This window comes from Castor canadensis, chromosome 11, assembly GCF_047511655.1.
Source record: "Castor canadensis chromosome 11, mCasCan1.hap1v2, whole genome shotgun sequence".
Classification (NCBI taxonomy): domain Eukaryota; kingdom Metazoa; phylum Chordata; class Mammalia; order Rodentia; family Castoridae; genus Castor; species Castor canadensis.
In genome coordinates, this window is record NC_133396.1 from 80,680,264 (window position 1) to 80,688,618 (window position 8,355).

The 8,355-nt window shown below is 42.3% G+C and overlaps 1 non-coding gene and 1 pseudogene across 1 annotated transcript; one reads left to right on the plus strand and one right to left on the minus strand.

Moving 5' to 3' along the window:
- Positions 1-1,069: 1,069 nt before the first annotated feature.
- LOC141414477 (small nucleolar RNA SNORA51) lies at positions 1,070-1,200 on the minus strand. The gene has a single exon (XR_012439504.1). It is a non-coding gene; the product is annotated as a small nucleolar RNA SNORA51 (small nucleolar RNA).
- A 1,338-nt stretch (positions 1,201-2,538) lies between these two features.
- On the plus strand, positions 2,539-2,623 carry LOC141414343 (U6 spliceosomal RNA; annotated as a pseudogene).
- Positions 2,624-8,355: the final 5,732 nt, after the last annotated feature.

Here is an 8,355-nt window from a genome sequence, read left to right on the forward strand (position 1 = left end):
AGGGCACTGATGTCCCCAAGTAATGTGACAAAAGACATCTCCTGCCTCCAGGAGTGTGCTCTGAAAAGCCTCTTCTCTGGGAACTCCGCAGACTTCCCGTTCAACGTCAGGAATAGAAAAAAAAAAGGAATATTGTCCAAGCCTTTTCCCTCCAGGAAATACTTCATTTCCTCCACCGTAATGGCCCTCTTCCCTTTCATACAGTTCAACAGGTTTCAAAACGTAGACAAAGAACTACTCTCTGATTTCTTTTTTTTTCTTTTTTTTGGGTGGGACTGGGATTTGGATTTGAGGTTTAGTGTTTGCAAAGCAGGTGCTCTACTACCACACCTTCCAAAAGTAGATCATAATTACTATTACTTTCTTTCTTTCTTTGGCAGTACTAGGGTTTGAACTCAGAGCCTCATGCTTGCTAGGCAGGTGCTCTACCAGATGATTCTTTAAAATTTATTTTTCTGATTGTGAAATGTATGCAGGTTTTGTAAAAACAAAAAGAAAATATGGAAATATGTAAGGAACCACATAAAATTTCCTAAAACCCCAGAGGTATACCTGTTAACTTTGTTGTGTATTTTCTTTTAGCATATACAGCTTCATATTGTGGGTTGTTTGGGTTTTTTTGTTTGTTTTGTGGGACTGGGGTTTAAACTCAGGACTTTGCACTTGGAAGGCAGATGCTCTACTTCTTGAACCTCACCTCCAGTCCATTTTGTTGTAGTTATTTTGGAGATGGGGTCTTATGAACTATTTGCCTTGGCTGACCTCAAAAACTGTAACCATCTGGATCTCAGCCTTCCAAGTAGCTGGAATTACAGGCATGAGCCTGGGCATCTGGCTTTGTGTGTCTTCTATATATGTTTATGTGATGGACATTTTCTCATAATTCTTGAGGGCAATAACTGTGTTTATCTTGATCAAGATTCTATTTCCAGGACTCTGCATATAACAATGTGCACGTAATTAGTAATATTTAATTGTTTGATTTGATAAATATTTATTCAATGAATAACTAATATCTATGTTCTTTCAAAACTTTTTAAAGAGCACTTAGAATTTTTTTTTCTCCCATCTATGTCTCCCCACTCACAATACAGATGAGGCCCAGGGCCTGTGCTGAGGTGTATGTGGGGTAGGTTCACTTTGCCTCCTCTTTCTACACCGTCCGTGTGAGAACACAGCTGTGGTAAGCACCAGGAGGCCTGAATTTATTGTTACATTTTAATATGCGGAAATGTTCTGTTTCTAGCCCAATCATTAGGTCAGTGAACTGATGCTGATTGTACTGTCTTGAAACATGACCACCTAAAATAGCACTGAAGATATTTTCTCTATGGTACAGGCTGTGTTTTCAGAGAGCCCATATGTGTGTGCAGATTTGTGAAATAAAATATAGCTGTAGCCATGCCAGTGGCTCACGCCTATAATCCTAGCTACTTGGGAGGCTAAGATCAGGAGGATCAAGGTTCAAGACTAGCCTAGGCAAATAGTTCTTGAGACCCTCCATCGCCAAAACAACCATAGCAAAATAGACTGGAGGTGTTGCTCAAGTGTCAGAGCGCCTGCTTTGCAAGTGCTAAGCCCTGAATTCAAACCCAAGTCCCACCCCTCACCCCGCCCCTCCCACAAAAAAAAAAGTTTCTGTGAAGTCACATTAAGGTGGTGTAGAGCTCATTTTCAGAAGTTTCACAAGGGTAAAGAACGATGTGATACAATAGAAGGAACGTGGAGCGGGAGCAAGGTGGACCCTAGCTTACTTAGCTCAGCACCTAGACTGTTTTTAAAAAGATGCAGAAGTTCAGTGTATTTTCCTTTAAGACATGGAAGGCTGGGCACAGGGTCTCAAGCCTGTGGTCCTGGCTTCTTAGGAGGTAGAGATTGGTAACAATTCAAGGGCAGCCCAAATAAAAACTTTGTGAGACCCCATCTCAAGCAATACAAAGCTGTGTATGTGTGGTGGTGTGTGCTTGTCGTCCTCCCTACAGGAGGATCATGGTCTAGCCTAGCCTGGACATAAATAAATGCAAGACCCTAGCTCCAAAATAACCAAAGCAAAAAAAGAGACAGGGATGTGGCTCAAGTGGGAGCGTGCCTTCCCTGAGTTCAAACCCCAGTAACACCTCTACCCAAAATTAAATAATAATTAAATTATTAAGAATTACATAGGGTAGTGCTCACTTTGGCAATTGATATGCTCCTTGTTGAGGAGTGAATAAAGTAATCTCAACCTGGCAGAGGCCACTATGGGAAGGGGACCAGGAAGTAGTGAAGAGGTCTGGCAGAGATGAACCAACGTAGATTGTAATACACATGTACATGGAAGCAATGCTAGGAATCTCTCTGTATAGCTATCTTTATCTCAAGCTAGCAAAAATGCTATGTTTTTCTTATTATCTCTTATGTTTTCTCTTCAACAAAATTGGAGAACAAGAGGGCAGGCCCAGAAGCAGGGTGGGGGAGGGGCGAGGGGGATGTGGCCCAAACAATGTATACACATGTGAGTAAATGTAAAAACAATAAAATAAAAGGAGAAAGAAAAAAATAAAATAAAATTGGAACAATACAGAGATTAGCATGGCCCCTGTGCAAGGATGACGTACAAATTCGTAAGCATTCCATACTTTTTTCTTATCTTTTATCCTTTTTCTTCTACAAAATCGAAGGGGAGAGCAGAATAGGTCCTGTGGGGAGGCAGGACCACAGGTGGCACCAGAAGGAAGGGGGAGATGGCAGGGAAAGGGGACAACAGGAAGATGGATACCATGCAAGTGATGTGTACACGTGTATGTAAATGGGAAAATGACACTGTTGAAACTGTTCCAGGAATGGGGGGGGGTGAAGGAGAGTGGTAGAGAGGGAGAATTCAAGTATGATATATTTGATACATTCTAAGCAGCTTTGTAAATGCCACAATGTACCCCCACCCAGCACAACAATGAAAAAGGGGGAGGGGAGGAGAAGACCTGCACATCTACCAAGTTCTGCTGTTTTAGCACAAAAACACTCATACCAACTATGTAAACCAACCAGTGTGGCTGTAGAAGAAAACTTTATTTACATATATAAAAAAGGAATTATATAGGTAAAATATGAAAATCCCCTTTTACAATCTACCGCTTCCCGACACTACTGCTCCTCTGCAAAGACTACAGCTGATATAGTTTGATGTCTACATATTCTCCTAACCTTTGTTCTTTTTTTTTTTTTTTTTGGCTGTTCTGGAATTTGAACCCAGGGCCTGTGCTTGCCAAGAAAGCACTCTACCACTTGAAGCACACACACACACACACACACACACACACACACACACTCTTCCAACCTTTTTCTGTAGTTGCACATACACACAAATACAAACATGTAACAGAGATACACAAGCGTGTCTATGGCTGTACCACCTTGAACACGCCCGATCTCGTCTGCTCTCAGACGATAAGCAGGGTCAGTCCAGGTTAGTCTTGGATGGGAGACTGTCTGGGAATACCAAGTGCTGTAGGCTTAAAAAAAAAAATGGGATCATATTAAAGGTATTATTCTGAGAATTGCTCCCCTCCACCTCCCCACAATCCATCTTTGGGCTCTTTCCAAGTTGGTGCATCTAGATTGACTTCATTCTGATTGTCTCATGGTTTAACTATTCTAGTAGCAATAGACACAGCTCGCTTCCAGGTTCTTCCCTTCTAAACAACACCGCAATTAGTGCCTTGTCCTGTGTACTGGTGTACAGCATGAACCTTGGGATCAGACTGCCTACATTTGAATCCTGGCTCTTCCATTTCATAGCTGTCAGTTAGCCTTCTGTACCTCAGTCTCCTTGTCGATAAAAGGGGCATAGACAGGCTGTCTTTAGAATTAAATGAGTCCACATATATAAAGTTCTTGAACTGTGCCTGGCACACAGTAAGTGCTAAATGTTTTTGAAATTTCTTTGGATTTTTTTTTTCAGTACTGGGATTTGAACTCAGGGCCTCCGGCTTGCTAACAAGCACTCTACCACTTGAGCCATGCTTTCAGACCTGGTAAGTGCTAAATGTGATTGTCATCATTGCTATTATAAATAAGGATTTTGGGGAACTGATTGCTGGAGATGGACTTGCTGGGTTGAAAATTGTGAGCGCTTTTGCTGCATTACCCTCCTGAGGCCTTTGAACAATTTCCACCTCCACTACAGTGTTCAAGAACACCGTTGTCTCAGTCTTGATATTCATACGCTGGGTGCCATGGATGTTGTTTGTGTCTGCCCTGTCATTACAAGTCTGTGCTCTTTCCAAATGGTAGACTAATTGCTGTTGCCATCCTTATGTCTTTTCCCATCCAAATGGAGGTGTAGGAGAAATCCTAATGGAATCCTCCATTAGGGTTACGCCTGTAATCCTAGCTACTTAGGAGGCGGAGATCAGGAGGATTGTGGTTCAAGGCCAGTCTGGGCAAAGAGTTCAGGAGACCCTACCTCGACATTACCCAACACAAAACAGGGCTGGCGGCGTGGCTCAAGTGCAAGGGCACCTGCCTCGCAAGCATAGGCCTTGGGTCCCACAAGATTTCTGGCGGCTGTGAGGACAAAGGCTTTCACCTGGAAAGCTTCAGTCAGAGGTTTTAAGTTGTGCCTTGTCCACACCCTCGGCAGCCTCTCTTCAGGGGCGTTCAGGTGCCCCTAACCATAGGGTGAGTCTTTTCTCTTGTGTGGTTTATGTAAAATGAAATTAAAATCGACGCCTTGTCAAAGGTTGAGGATTCTCCAGAACCTCGCGCCGGGGATGGGGACGTGTCAGCCATGGGAGCCGCGTGCCGGAGCCTGTCCGTGAGTCAGGGCTGGAGCGGCCGTGGCTGCAGGAATGCTCCAGGCTCCGCCCGGGCCTCGGCACCCGGGCGCCGCACCGCCCGGCAGCTCTCCAGCGCCCCCCTCTGGTCACAGTGAGGACACGCACGCTTCCGAGAGCTGGTCCCCCTCTTCCCACGGTCCAGGGTATCTACCTGTGCGCCAAGCTGACAGCAGAGCTGAGGAGGAGGAAGAAACTAGTGTTCCAAGACAGAAAGAAGTTAATTATTTGAGAATACCCTGCTGATTGGGGTACTGGTCTGTTTGCTCCAGTCAGCCGTAATCCACACAGATGAAGATGGTATAACAAAATACCCTGAAAGCCGCTAAGTAACAAAGAGCAGGGCAACAGAGAAAGAGTCACAGTGGGGTTAATTTGATTTAAGTACAATATATGCACGTGTGAAATACCACAACAAAGCCCTCCTGAACGATCAATATATGCTTTCAAACAGGAAGGTAGAGCCCAGGGTTGGGTACCAGTGCGAGGGGGAGGGGTAAACAGAGGGAAGGAGGACAAACATGGCTCATCTACTTCATATACATGTATGAAAATAAAACACTGACACCTGTTGAAATTGTTCTAAGAAAAGGGAAGGAGGATAAGAGAGAGAGATGGAAGGGGTGAATCTAATTAAGATACATTTGTAAGCACATATGTAAAAGTCACAATAAATAAATCCCCCTGTACAACTACTATATGTTGATAAAAATGTTTTTTTAAATACATAATATACACAAATAGATAAATACAACTAGTTCCTCTCTCAAGCCTGTTGCTGATGGAACCTTCAGGTCCCCTTAATTCTAGTCCCAACTCTTTACTCAAAGTCATCTTCTTGTGTAGATCTCCAAAATACCAAAAATCAAATCACCATGCTTCAAAATTCCCAAATCGTCAGATCTACTGGAATTCTCTCTGAGCAGTGTGAATCATATTTCTATCCTTATCATAAAAGGGAAGATGAAAATAACATGTTAGTACCTATTAAAGGCTCTGAAACTGCAGTTACTCTTTATTTGCCTGAGTTCCTGTGGGAATTTTTTGCTGATGGGAAATCTTCCCTCTACTTGCAGCTGCCAAAGTCCAAGCTTTTCCTCTGCCCTCCCTCAGCAATTCATTCAAGTGTCACCTGATGGGTGAGACCTTCCTTCCCTACTTCCATCTCTAACACCACCCTTCAAAACACTCCCCCATCCCTTGCCTTGACCCACACCGCCATAATCTGTGATTCTCACAGCACTTACAATGCACATTTCACTTCTTAAAGTTGAGTTATAACTCACCCATTCAGAGCACACAGCTCACAGGTTTTTACTCTCAGAGTCCAGCACCCCTCGCCACAAACAATTACAGTACATTCTCATCACCTCAGAACGAAACCCTGGAGCCCATCAGCAGTCAGCTCCCAGTTCTTCTCAAACTCTGCTCCTCCTTCCCTGCTGCCCCAGGCAACCACCAATTCACTTGCTATTTCTGTAGACTCTAGATTTCCCTATTCAGGACCTTTTATTTAAGTGGAGTTACATGCTATGTGGGCTTTTATAATTTGCTTTTTTTTTAAAGTTAAATTCACCCACTCCATCATTCTCCTTTATCTCCCCACTTCCCTTCTTAGAATAGTTTCAACAGGTCTCATTTTTCCATTTTTACATGAGTATACAATATTCCACCATACTCACCCTCCTACACCCTTTCCTTATATCCTCCCCCTCCCACTGGTACCAAGTTCAGACAGAAACTGATTTGCCTTCCTGTCCTTCATTTTGGAAAAAAAAACTTTTTTATTTGTTTAAGATAGCTATACAGGGAATTTCGTTATGACATTTCCATGTATGTATGTATTATAATCTGAATTGGTTCATCCCCTCCATTTTTCTCCTTTCTACTTTAGTCCTCTTTTTATAGTGATTTCCACAGGTTTTAAAATTCTGTATTGATTCTTGTATAGAAAGTACCTCAACCATATTCACCTTCTTTATTTCTTTCTTTTGCCCTCCCCGACCCTTTAGCATGACCTGTTTTTCATTCTTCTCCTTCCATGTCCAGGTGTCTGTCTATTGTTCGCTGGGATTTTTACCTTGGTATTATACCTGTATGTAACTTGCTTCTTTAGCATAGCATGTTTTCAAAGTTCACCCATGTTGCCAAGTATATCAATACTGAATTCCTTTTTATAAGCAAATCATATTCTGTGTAGGGCCATATTGCATTTTAATTATCTGGTGTCAGCTGATAGCCATTTGGGTTTCTTCATTTTTGGGCTATAAACATTCATATACAAGTTTTTGGGCGGTACATGTTTCCATTTTCTTGACAATTTTATTTTATTTTGTGGTTCTGGGGATCGAACTCAGGGCCTGGTGCATACGAGGCAGGTGCTATACCACTGAGCCACATCCCCAGCCCAACAATTTTACCCTTAAAATATGTTTATTATCTGTCTCCCCAGCAGGAATGCGAGCTGAGAGATTTTTGTGTGTTTTGCTACATTACCAAATACCTTGCTAGCACAGATTAGGTGCTCAATACATACCCGTAAAATAAATGAGCCATTCTCTCTCTCCTGTGGATGCTCAGGCCTCTTGCTGATGGGATCCTTCAGTTTCCCTTAATTCTGGTTCTAATTTTTTACCTTTGGCCTTCTTAATAGTCATTACTAGGATAAAGGGAAAATTCTCAGGTCACTGCTGTCTCACCAGTACATTCCCCCAATTCCAGATTTGGTTACATACACTCCAGCCCCTACTATACCTCTGCCCTTGTATCAGACCTTAGCCTGACCCCAGATCCTACTCTAGATAATAAGGAAGTATCAAGGAAATTCTGAGTCTGGATGGATCTCTGAAATGTCAGACATGTACCTATTTTAGGTCTAGCCTACTACCAGCTATTCTTACTTACTTGTGTTTTGCCTTTTCTTTCCAAAAGAAAAAAGATCTTAAAGTTATATCCTCAGACATTGCAGAATTGGAAGAATTTGCAAGCCTACATTTTGCTTCACAGTGAGCCAGGAAGAAAAGAAGTTTTGTTCAGAAATATTTTCCAGTAAAAAATAATGAGTTATAATTTTTACATGAGCTTTTCATAACTTAGATCATCTATATGTTGGAGACAGCTTGTTGATTTAGCCAGAGTTCTCCCAGATAACTCAACCCCAAAATAAAAACATACAAATATTCACATTGACCTGTAGCATTTAACACACATGCTGAGAGCCTGTTGCGTGACAGCCCTGTGCTAAAATAAGCTCTTTAGTGAATATAAAGATGAACAGAGCCTCATCCAGCTGTCAAGGGGTAACAAACTGGTGGGGAGGACAGACACCCATTTCAGCTCAAAACTTGGAAAAAAATTGTGCTCTCCCTAAAATTGTGCAATTCTTAAAACTTTCACTAGTTAGATGCCAAGCTTCCTGTTAAATATTGGATATAAAAGATATGACTGTCATTGTCTCTGCACTTGTAATGTTTCCAGTGCAGGAAGTACTCTGAGAACACAGAGGAGGGGAAGGTTAGTTTTAACTAGGGTCATGTATTAG